Here is a 12,932-nt window from a genome sequence, read left to right on the forward strand (position 1 = left end):
CCAACACGTTTCAGTAAATTATTGCTGGATGTAAGCAGCTGAATTTGTAAACGATTTCATTACCTTACATTTTATAGAGAAAATTAAGAGTAAGTTCACAGTAAATGAACCTCTAGTCTGAAAATAGCTCTTTCCCCTCATTTAAACCTGAAATCAGAAGGATACAACCCAAATGTGTTCAACCCAACACATTTTGAGATAAATACATTTCACAATTGTCTTATTGGTGGATTTGCTTAACACAATTTGGGTATTTGTTACCCTCTGATGAATTCAGAGGAGTTTTTCAGAGGATAACATTGCATGTTTGCAAAAAGTTTGCATGTTTGCATGTTGCGTACAATAAGTTTGCATGCTCACAATAGGTTTGCATGTCCCTTAGTGCTATCTTTTATTTTTCTGTTAGGGATTCTAGTTTGCAGTAGAACAGTTTCCTCCTGCAGCCTCATTCAAAGTACCATCAGGATTCAACCTGTTTCTCTCCATGAGACTGTTTTGCTCCTAACTTATCAGAATAAGAGCTCATGAGATCAGCAGCTGACGGAAATTGTCAGAACAGGAGCTGCTGGCACCCGTGTAGAAAGCACAGAAAATATGAACAGTTGGAGGCTCCTCCAGGCAAGTCACCTGGGAAGGTTGGTGACAGGTGAGAGGAATTGGCACAGCAGGTAGGAAGGTGGTGGGCAGGCAGGTAGGTGGGCACCTTACCCATTAAGAGCTGGAAACCTTGGCCAGGCTCAGTGGCTCATGCCTGTAATTCTAGCACTCTGGGAGGCTGAGGTGGGCAGATCACCTGAGGTCAGGTGTTCGAGACCAGCCTTGCCAACATGGTGAAACCCCATCTCTACTAAAAATACAAAAAATCAGCAGAGTGTGGTGGTGGGCGCCTGTAATCCCAGCTACTTGGGCAGCTGAGGCAGGAGAATGGCTTGAACCTGGGAGGCAGAGATTGGAGTGAGCCGAGATTTCGCCATTGCACTCCAGCCTGGGCAACCAGAGTGAAATTCCATCTCAAAAAATAATGAATAAATAAATAGCTGGAAACCTTGAGGGGAGGCAAGACTGAGAAGGGAGAGCCCAGGGCAGATATTAATGTCCAGTGGGCTGACTGGGTAAGAAGTGAGGAAGTGGAAGCCAGAGCCCAGGGAAAGAGGGGAGGGAAAGTGCTGATCCTGGGGCCATTGGGCACCAGGCCCGTGTTAGTTTCCTGTGTCTCCTATAAAAAATGATCGCAAGCTCAGTGGCATCAAAGAGTGCGGATTTAGTATCTTACAGTTCCAGACATGGGAAGTGGGAAATGGGCATCCCTGGCTAGAATCAAGGTGTTGTCAGAGCTGTGATCCTCTTGGAGGCCCTGAAGGGGAATCCGTTTCCTGGCGTCTCTGGCTCTGAGGGGCTGCCCGCATTCCTTGGGTCACAGCCCCACCCTCCATTCCTAAAGCCCACAACCCTGGGAAGAGACCTGCTGCTGCTGTCTTCCACTTATAAGGACCCGTGACCACACTGGATGCCCCTAGACAGTCCAGGATATGCTCCTCATCTCCAAAATCAGCTTAACAAATGGAAGCCCTCCTGTAACCCTAAGCCCTCTGTTACATGTATAGTGACATAGCCACAAGATGTGGTTGTTAGGCTCTAGGTATCTTTGGAGCCATTATTCCATCTTCTATACACCAGTGCAGAACAAAGGCTTATTACTCATGGGGAATTTGCAAGATCTGGTACCAAACAGGATGTGGCTGGAGGCACAATTGACCCTTGGTTCTGCTGTGTCACACACCACCTGCAAATCTAGTGTCATAGAACAACTGTTTTGTTATGTGCACAGAATCTCTGGGTCAAGAATTCAGCCAGAGTGTGGCAGGGACACTGTGTTTCTTCTTCATGAGATCTGAGGCCTCAGCTAGGAAGATTCACGCATGGGGGTGGCTCCATGGCTGGGGGCTGGAGATGTCTGAAGTTACCTTGTCTGTGTGTCTGGTAGTGGATGCTGGCTATTGCCTGGGACCTTGAAGGGAATTTCTGGCTTGCAGCCGGGACAGCTACAGCCAGCCTCTCCTTGGTGTCCTCACAATATGGCCACTTCTGGGAAGTGGAGCTTCCGGTGTCATGGCTGAGGGCTCCAAAGGCCTGCAGCCACAGAGGTGGAATCCGCATTGCCTCAGGTCACACCACAGCATTTCTGCCACAATCTGTTGGTTTTAAGAAAGTTACCATCCCATCCCCTCCACCTCCCTAATTCACAGCGAGGAATATTAGATTTCATCTCCTAATGAAGGAGTGGCATGGACTGAGAAGAGCCTGCAGGATGGGAGAGCCTGAGGCATCCGTCTTCAGAAAAACAATCCGCCACTTTCTTTTAGGATCCTGGCAAGGCCAGTCCTCAGCAGGAATGCAGTGGTGGTTTCCAGCTCAACCCTTATTCTGGGGTTGCCAGATGTAGCAAGGAAAACTACAAGACATCCAGTTAAATTTGAATTTCATATGAACAATGATTTAAAGTATAATTATGCCCATGTGATATTTGGGATATACTTATGCTAAAAATTTTGTTTATCTGACGTTCAATTTTCACTGGGCTTTTTTACATTGTATCAGGCAACCCTACTCCATGCAGAATGCCCATTTAAAAATATGTTGATCATCATCCCTGGACATGAGGGAGGAGAAAGAGTAACAAGGAGGCAGCTTTTAAGAGGAAACTCGTGCAGAGGGAGAGGCCAAAAGACCCAGACCCCAGGTGGTTAAACTTGTTTATTCCTTGGCCCACTTCCTCAGAGCCAATGTGATCCATTTCCACTTTCCACAGTCTGTAAAAATACCTCCCAGCCTTCTGGTAATTAATGGGATGTATAGAACCTATTCTTCTGATGAGCTTTCAATTAGCCTGTGTCTAATTTTCAAATGCTCATGAATAAATGATTAACTTGGATCAGAAACAAAAATCAAAGAGCTCACCTGCTTATAAACAGAACGGTTTGAGAGATCACCTCATCATCATTTTCATAGACTGCACCATCATTGCCTTCCTTATGACCCAGAAAACAAGAATCGTCAGCCTTTACTGAGCATATTCTCTGGCAGACACCATCATGGGTTCCTTAGTCTCTTGAAAAACTCACTGGCTAGTTTCTACTATTTTCTGAACCACACAAACCAGCAGATGGGTGGGTGACCAGCCCAAGGTCCCACAGCCAGAAAGCAGCAGAGCAGGAAGGATTCAGTCTGGGTCCCCCAGCCCAGGTCCTTAGATCGTCCATAGGAAGCACTTTTGTCCCTACATTTCTTCAAGAGCATAGCCTTTTTGCCTTGTGAGGTTAGAAAAGTGAACTAGTGTGCACTAGCATTGGGGTGAATAGGTCCCTCTGGCTGCTACAGTACCATGAATATTGTCCCCCCAAATATGTCTGAGTCCTAATCCCTGGTAATCCTGAACGTGACCTTGTTTTGGAAATAGGACCTTTGAAGATGCCATCAAGGGCCTCCAGATGAGATCATCCTGGATTTAGAGTGAGACGTAATCTCTTTAGGGCTTTAGGTCTCTTTGCTGTCCTTATAAGAGAAAGGAGGGGACGTTTAGAGGCACTGACAGAGAAGAAAGCCATGTGAACACGGAGGCAGATTGGAGTGATATTTCTACAGGTCAAGGAATGCCAAGATTTGCTGGCAGCCACCAGCACCCAGGAACAAGCCATGGAAGGGATGTTCCCTCAAAGCCCCCAGAAGGAACCAACCCTGGTTTCAGATTCCTGGCCCCCAGAACTGCAAGGCCATGGATTTCTGTTGTTATTAAGCCATCGCCTGGTGGCCCTTTGTCACGGTAGCCACAGGAACATGGAGGCTGTCTCTCTCTCAGGCCTACCAGCTGCTCTGCTCCATCCCTATCATCCCCAAAACCAAAGCCCCCATGTTTCTTTTCATCACAGAAAACACACTGCTTTAGCTTCTCCTCCTTGTATGTGAGATGCAAATGGTGATTTGTGATTCTGTGTGTGCCTCTGCCTGCCCACCTGGTGCTGGGGAAAAAACAAATCATGTCACCAGCACCCCTACTGGGGTCTTCAGAGGGAAACTTAGAGTAACGTGAAGTCTTTGTGCTTTTCTTAGTCACATAATAAAAATTACACTTTTTATAACTCGAGTGACTAAAACACTTAAATCACCTCCAGGAGTGAGCCGGCCAGCCACTTGTCAGTGTGGCTCCTGAGAGAAAGCTGAAGGGGGCATGTGTCTGGAAGGATGAGAAATCACTTGCTAAGTAAGAAGCTCACTGAGTTTAAATCAAAACTCAGCACCTCTGGTTTTAGGCAAACTTTTCAAAGTCTTACAGTTCCTGTTTTCCTGTGTGCAAATACCCCTAGGAAAGGGTAGAAGCAGAACTGAATTTTGCTGGTTTGCTTCTTTCTTTTTGCTGGTAAATTCTGCTGTGTCTCCTCCAGCCCTGACCAAACTTCAAATATGAGGAAAATAAACATTGTCATATATCAACCGGCCAGTTCCCAGCAATTCCTGCCTGCGTGCCCGTGCAAGGGGAGGGCTGGTGCTGCGTCCTGTGGTAACTACCTGCGGAGCCAGCTGAACTCATTTTCCCCTGAACTTCAGAAAGTGCCAGAATCACCCCAGAGCACTTGAGTACTTGCCCTGTGAAGACAGCAAGGAAATGGGAGAGGATTTGAAGGATTTGCTTAAGAGCGGCTTTGAAGACCTCCAACAGGGCGAGAGAGCCAGCTCAGCACAGACCCAGCCTAGAGAAGGAGCATTTTTCTAGTGGGCTCATCTTTAATTTGCAACTATGGCACAAAGGAAGGAGCAGCTGTGGAGACCAGGGCATTGGTGAAATGAAAGCATATTGTTTCCCTCCATCTTCCCCACCCTGGGGAGGCCAGGGTTTCTCCAAGGCAGACACTCTCTAAGTGAAATCTATGGAATTTTGGAAACAAGATAAAAGGCATACTCGACTACAATGCACATACTCACCGTGGAGCCCGGCACGCAGGGTAAAGACTCGCTGGGTTTGCATTGCACGTGCTCACCGTGGAGCCCGGCACGCACGGTTCAGACTCGCTGGGTTTGCATTGCACGTGCTCACCGTGGAGCCCGGCACGCAGGGTAAAGACTCGCTGGGTTTGCATTGCACATGCTCACCGTGGAGCCCGGCACGCAGGGTAAAGACTCGCTGGGTTTGCATTGCACATTCTCACTGAGGATCCCGGCACGCGGGGTTCATACTCGCTGGTTTTGGGTTGGTGGACTTCATTTTCTTTCACGCTGCTGCTTGCCCAGTGGGTGTAGACAGCAAGAAAATGAAGAAAATCAGCCCAAGGCCCCTTGCCATGGCTGTGCCAGTCACTCACTTTTAACCTGCACAAGTTCTGATTTATTCTAAGCCACCCGCCTTCATCAGTGAAATGGAGATAATGGGGATAATGCTTTACTGGGTAGTTTGGAAGATCAAATAAGGTCGTGTCGGTCAAGATAATAGCATTGACTGTCATTGATTGAGTGCCTGCCACGCCTGGGCACCATGCTAAGTGCTTTGCAGGCAGGGCACTGATTTGCTCCTACTTTACATTGGAGGATAGGGAGGCACAGAAAGGTGAGGGAACCCACTCAAGGTCATTTGGCGCAGTAAGGAGCCAGGACTCCAACCCATATCTAAGCTAGTGCTCTAACTCGTTACGCGTTTTTATAAAGCACCAGATTGTAAATATTTTCAACTTGGCAGGTCTGAGTGGAAAACAAGAACTCAATGAAAGTGCTTTTTCTATTCTGTCACTCACAACAATCAACACAGAAGACCTCTGTGATCAAATGTGGCAGGGAGGGGTTTCCCATACACACAAAGCAAGCAATCAGTTCTGCAGCAGGCCCAAGCTGCATGTCCTCTAATGCAATTCCATGGAGATAGCACCAGGTCCCACAGGTTGAGGGCTGAGTCCCCGAGACTGCTTCCCACCCAATTTCAGTGCCAATCACAAGCCCCGGGTTGTTTTACCAGGGCTTCTGCCCGAGGGGCTGTAAATCGGAGTTCCCAAAAGCCCTTCCTTGGGCTTAGTGAATTTGCTAGAGTGACTCACAGAACTTATGTTCAACAGTTTATTACAAAGGATATTTCAAAGGATACAAATAAACAGCCAGATGAAGAAACACGTAGGGTGAGGTCTGGAAGGGTCTGAGTGCAGGAGCTTCTGTCTCCATGGATTTGGGATGCACCAGCTGTCTGGCATGTGGATGAATTCTTGTTCACTTTCCTACCTCCTGGAAGCTCCCCAAACCCTGTTCTCTTGGACTTTTTATAGAGACTTCTTTGATAGGCAAGCACGTAGAAATGTGACTGGACAAAAGGATCTGGTCTAATACTAACGGGCCGAGAGGGGAACTCCAGTAAAGCCTGTCTGTTCAGATTCTTCTTGGCCTCCTCGTACAGCGTTCCTTCCTCCAGAGTGTGGGACAGAACCCATTCTGAAATGGGCCTCTTGTGACCTGTAATTAGACAAAATAGGTCAGAAAATATTTTTGTTGCTAGTTCCCAGAGAGGCAGGGGAAGATTCCTGCTTTGGGGAGAAAAGGAAGCAAGTGAAAGGAGGGAAGGGGAAGATCAGAGAGACAGATTCTGTTTCTAGGCCTGTTCCTGAGGCCTAAAGCACACAAGGCAGTAACAAAGGCTATGGGAGTTATGAGCCACGAATGCAAACCTCTCTCTCTCGATGTATACATATATATACGTACACACACACACACGTATATATAGTTATCATATATGTTTTATATATCTATATATAACCTAATATCACCACAGGTCTCTCTTGTATCTACTCAACTACTCAACTCTGCCACCGTAGCACAAAAGCAGCCATAGACAATCAATGAACAAATGGGTGTGGCTGTTTTCCAAGACAACATTATTTACAAGTCAGGCCGTAGGATGGGGAGGGGCTGCAGAAGGGTTGAAGGGTCTGTCTTTGTCCCTTTGGGCTGCTATAACAAAATACTATAACCTGTGTGGCTTGTAAACAACGGGAGTTTATTTCTCACAGTTCTGGAGTCTGCCAAGTCCAAGATCAAGGCGCCAGCAGATTCGGTGTCTGGAGGCCCCACTTTCTGGCTCATAGATGATGTTGAATGTGTCCTTGCATGGGGGAAGGGGAGAACTCCAGCCTCTGCAGCCGCTCATAAGGGCACCCATTCCATTCAGAGGGCCCCACCCCCATGACTGAATCACCTCCCAAAGGCCCCACCTCCTAACACCATCACACTGAAGATGAGGGTTCAGTGTATGAATTTCACAGGAACAAGAGCATTGAGTCCATAAGAGAGTTTTATTTGGAGTGTTGGAAGTGCCTGGAACTAGATAGAAGGGTACACTGGGAATGTACTAAGTGCCACTGAATTGCTGGCTTTAGGATGGTTAATGTTATATGAATTTCACTTCAATAAATTATTTTTAAAAATCAGGCAATAGACCCAATTTGGCCCACAAGCCATAGTTGGCTGACCCCAGCAAGCTATCCCTTGTCCCAAACTAAGTTAGATGTAGATATCTGAGAGAAGTTAGAGATCAAGTCTTTATCAGCTGCCAGCACCTTAAGTTGATTGCTTCCATATAGACAGAGGTTCTTGAGTCAGGCAGGAGGGATCTACAGTCTGGGTGTTCAGTGCCAGCCCAACTGGGTTTGCACCGTGGCTGTGCCAAGTGGTAGCGGAGTCATCCCAGGCAAATCATTCAGTATCTCTGGTTTCGTTTCGGAGGTCTTTAAGATGGGGACAATAAGGATTCCTTCCTTATGGAGTTAAGAGGATCGGCTGAGTTAATACAGGTGAATTATCCAGACAGAGCCCAATGCATAAGTATCTCACCTACGAGTTTGCAATCACTTTAATGTTAATAAATGAAGGGGCTTTCCTTACCCACGAGCTGCTGCTTGCTCACACGAGAGCTCCCCCAGGCAGCCCTGTGTTTTCAGAGTTGGCACAAGCAAGCCACGGATAGGTATCATAGCAAAGGCAGTCGGGGCAGCTCGAGGCAGATGTGGCTTCTTCCCAGGAGCCGGCAGGTGCTGTGAGCGAAGCCCAGGCCTGATAACTCCTGTTTCTCAGGAGGTAGAGCCACACACATGGCCTGAATCTCTCCATTCTTCAGGGCTCACAGCCCCTAGAAGTGCCCAGCTGACGGTGGAAGAGGCTTCATCTTGGCCACAGAAGGTTGGCCTTTCCCTGGGTGTGGGTCAGGGCTCAGGAAAGAAACTGACCATGAACTGACACTGGTGATGAAGAGTTTGATAAGGAGGTATTTTCCAGATGTAGGCAGGTTGAAAGAACCCCGGGCTGGTAATAGCGGAGGAACCACTTCTGCCCCAGTGCCTTTAGGAGCAAGGAGGGTGGCAGTTATGGCAACTGAGAGAGGGAATCTGTGAGGAGCCACAGCGGCATGAAACCAGCCACCCGATGGAAACGGGGGCTTCAGAAGAAGGGCGAGGCCAACCTACTGCACTGGAGCAGAGAGAAAACCAGAGGAACAAATGCCTCAACCATTCTTCATTCTCAGATGTGTTCTCCCTTGAGGGGCCAAAGCTGAACAGCAGCCGCTCTAGGCTGAGACCATCTCCACGGCAACCATTTCAACCAACAGTTGAAAGTTCAACAAAAATCCTAGAGAAGGTTCTGATTCTCCAGGATGGAGTCTTCACTGTTGCCAGTTGGAGAAAGCATTCTGATTGGCTAATCCTTGTGTGCAAAGGGGTTCAGACAAGAAAGAGAAGCTCAGAGACCCAAGAATAAAGGAAGAGCAGCAGGCAGCAGAGGATGATTGTATCTGCTGACATCTGCCACACTCATTTTTTCTCAGAAAGAGGCTGTTCCAACCTTCCCTGGATCACCAGTATTTTGCAATGACCTTCCGCAGGAGCCTACAGATCTCCCTGTTTCCCCCGCCCCCTCTTTCTTCTCCTCTCTTCTCCTATTTCTTAAAGAATAGACTGTTTCTTAGAGCAGTTTTAGACTCATAACAATATTGAGTGGAAGATACAGAGATTCCCCACATATATACCCTGTTCCCACATGTGCACAGCCTCCTCCATTATCAGTGTCCTTCACCAAAGCAGTGCATTTGTTACTATTGCTAATCCTACATTGACAGGTCATTATCACCCAAAGTCCATAGTCTACATAGGGCTTACTCTTGGTGGTAGACCTTCTATAGGTCTTGACAAATGTATAATGGAATGCATCCACCATTACCGTGTCATGCAGAACAGTTTCACTGCCCTAAATATCCTCAGTGTGCCACCTATGCATCCTGCCCTCCCTCTAAACCCTGGCAACCGCTGATCCTTTTTCTGTCTCCAAAAAGTTTTGCCTTTTCCAGAATGCCACATATTTGGAGTAATACAGTATGTAGCATTTTTGGTTGGCTTCTCTTGCTTAGTAATATGCATTTAAATTTCTTCCAAGGCTGGCTGCAGTGGCTCACGCCTGTAATCCCGGCACTTTGGGAGGCCGAGGCGGACGGATCACCTGAATTTAGGAGTTTGGGACCAGCCTGGCCAACATGGTGAAACCCCGTCTCTATTAAAAACACAAAAATTAGTCAGGCATGGTGGCACGTGCCTGTAGTCCCAGCTACTTGGGAGGCTGAGGCAGGAGAATCGCTTCAACCTGGGAGGTGGAGGTTGCAGTGAGCCAAGATCGTGCCACTGCACTCCAGCCTGGGTGACAGAGTGAGATTCCATCTCAAAAAAAAAAAAAAAAAAAAAGTTTCTTCCAAACACTAACTCCATTGTCTGAATGCATCACGGTTTGTTTATCCATTCACGAACTGAAGAACATCACTGTCGCTTCCGAGTTCTGTCAATAATGAATGAAGATGTTATGAACATCCATATGCAGGTTTTTGCATGGCCATACATTTTTATCTCATTTAGGTCACTACCAAAGATTGAGGTTGCTGGATTTTATGGTAAGACCACAGTACTCCCTTATCCCAGGGGGACATGTCCCAAGACCCACAGTAGATAACTAAAACTGCATGAATTTCTTTTTCCTTTTTCACAATTCTGTGGATAGAAGATTCGTTTTTACTGTAGGTCTTAGCAACCTCAGCATACTATATTTTTTCTTTCCTTATTAAGTCTAGAGCTTTCCTGTTTTCACTTAAAGCACTTTATGGCTTCTTTTTGGCATATCTGAATTGCCAGCATCAATAATCTCACCCTTTGGGCCCACTATTAAGTAAAATAAGGGTTACTTGAACACTAGCACTGTGAGGCTGTGACAGTCAATCTGATTACCGAGACAGCCGCTGAGTAGCTGAGGGGCAAGCAGCATAGGCAGTGTGGAGACCCCGGACAAGGGATGGTTCACATCCCAGGTGGGACAGAGCAGGACAGCCAGAGATTTCATCATGCTATGAAGAATGGGATGCAATTTAAAACTTATGAATTGTTTATTTGGGGAATTTTCCAGTTTTTTTTTCACACCATGGTTGACTGAAACAGCAGAAAGCGAAACTGTGGACAAAGAAGACTATTGTGTGTTGAGCTTTGTAAGAAATTGCAAAAATGTCTTCCAACGCAGCTTAACTCTTTTGCATTCCTACCAGCAGTGAATGGGAGTTCCTGTTGCTCCACTTCTTTGCCAGCATTTGGTGTCATCGGTGTCCTGGGTTTTGGGCACTCTAGTAGGTGTGTAGCATCCTTGTATTTATTTATCCTAAATGTGGATTAAATGCCTCTCCTAGTTTCTCAAAATAGGATTAAAATCATGCTATTTTGGTATTTATCACAACTTCATGGAAAGGTGGGAGGGACAGGAAGAAGTTGAAGGAAGGCTATGATTTTAAGCCAAGTTCCATCATAGAAGTCGGTCTTCACGAGACGTGCTTCTCCTAAACCCTCAACTGGACACCAAGTTTCTACACCGACTCTCCAGGACTGTATCCCACGTCCCACCTGCCATCAACAGAAGCATCTTGAATCCTAACTCCTACTATGGGTCTGACCACCTTAAATCTTCGGGAAACAACAGAAAGACCTCTGCAGCCCGAGCCCGATACACACAAACTCAAATACCAAGCCCAGCTCCCGAGACACACCACCAACTCCAGGTGAATTCTGTCCACAGAGCTGACAGCTCTTCAGATGATCGTGCAGCATGATTTCACTTCTCACTGATCAGAATCTCTTCATTCCTCAGCAGGGTTTGGGATTCCTCTTTGCCAAATCAAAAGGCTCATTGAAGTGCTTTGTGATTTTTTTTTTTTGGTTAATTTTTTTTTTCTGAAATAAAGGACTGATATTCCTCCTAAGGACAGACTCAAAAATTTCTGCAAGCTTAAAAATAGCAGCATGTCTCCCTCATACCCATCAAGTATTCAAAAATACGGGGTTGAGTCTCAGAATATCCAGTTTACACAAGGAAATATTAAAATTAAAATAAATTATTGTGAAAATCTATTTTCTGCTGGGAAGAACTGACCTGTGATGTGGCATGATGTTTTCTAGAAAAGCATCTCAATTTTGCCTGTTCATAGGGAATCATAGCTGGACCTCAGAGGTCTACAGGTCGGGAGCTCTGTTGGTTTGGCAAAATGCATTCTCTCTTCTTCCACCCATGTCTGGAGATGCATTATAATTAGTCCCTCCTGGGTTCTGTTCTCTATTTTTCTGATTTTTTAAAAAGTACTTTTTAATAGATGAGCTCTTTCTGCCACCCCCAGTCAAGACTTTGCAGTTTCTGTAATCACAGAGGTAGGAAATCAAAACAACAGAGGAGATTTGGCTCTGAGCTTCTGTGTGTGTCCCTAGCGGTGGGGGACATTTTGCCCAACAGATTTAATTGGTACCTTTGTGTTCTGAAGATAATGCTACTCCATTATCTGCTATTGTGATAAACATTTTATGATTTCAGAGAAAACCTTTGTGTGTGTGTGTGTGTGCGCGCGCGCGCGCGCCTCTGCACAGATTGGTTCCTCTTCCTCTTCATTTGGGAATGTTTACCACATCTTCTGGAACTGCTGATTTCAGTCAGGAAACCAATTGCAATCAATATGGGCATTAAGTATCGATCCAAGAGGCAGAGCAGTCCATGAAGGGGACCAGCCAGCAGCTGCTTCTCTATGCAGTGTTCTCTTGGACTCTAAGTCATCCCCTGGGCCATCAGGATCCCCATCCCACATCCCATAAGGCCTGGGGGGGCCGCAGGCCTGAAAAGACTGAATAACATCAGATCTCTCTGGCTCTGCTGAATACAATAGGAGCTCACATCCTCAGGGGATGTGCATACCCTGAACTGTTTCTTCAGAAGCACATTTGTCCTGTGCGCCTCTGCACACTGTCTTCAGAGTTGTAGGTGCCAGGAGACATCTGACCAGGACTAAAGAACTCACTGACTTACAAAGAACAGTTATGAAAACAATGGTGAAGGGTCCTTGTTGGAGCGTTGTTGATTGTTGCTGCGCCCATGACTGAGTAGAGTGTCAACGAGGCAGTGAAGAGCCATGTGGAGGCTGATTCCAATGTAACTGCTGTCCAAACAACACGAGCCCCCACGCAGTTTTTACTATAGTTGGCTGATTTCGGAGCACAACAGTTTGAAAGGACTGAGAAGGAAAGATCCACAGACAAGATATTTTCCACATGATTTCAAAGGGGTTCTACTTTCCTGAAGCCTCACTTTAGACCCCAAGTTCAGAGCTCTTATTCTCTTAAATCTGCTCTGAAAACAAGCATGCTTATTTATCCCCTGATTTGTTTAACAAATACCAATTGAGAGTGTATTAGGTACCAGGCATTGGTGACACCTGGGTGAACAAAACAGATGGCTCCTGTCCTTTGGGAGATTACAGTTTGTTGAGAGAGAACACACTATAAGACAATAATGAACAAGTAGAGTTATAAAATGCACAAGGGCTATAAATAAGCCCAAATCATGACTAA

The 12,932-nt window shown here is 46.3% G+C and overlaps 1 long non-coding RNA gene across 1 annotated transcript; it reads right to left on the minus strand.

The window, feature by feature from the left end:
* Positions 1 to 6,082: 6,082 nt before the first annotated feature.
* LOC107970074 (uncharacterized) lies at positions 6,083 to 8,651 on the minus strand. Its single transcript, XR_001712330.2, has 2 exons — positions 7,584 to 8,651; positions 6,083 to 6,483 (listed from the first exon to the last, which is right to left on the minus strand). It is a non-coding gene; the product is annotated as an uncharacterized LOC107970074 (long non-coding RNA).
* Positions 8,652 to 12,932: the final 4,281 nt, after the last annotated feature.

This window comes from Pan troglodytes, chromosome 21 (genome assembly GCF_028858775.2).
Source record: "Pan troglodytes isolate AG18354 chromosome 21, NHGRI_mPanTro3-v2.0_pri, whole genome shotgun sequence".
In the NCBI taxonomy this organism is placed as follows: domain Eukaryota; kingdom Metazoa; phylum Chordata; class Mammalia; order Primates; family Hominidae; genus Pan; species Pan troglodytes.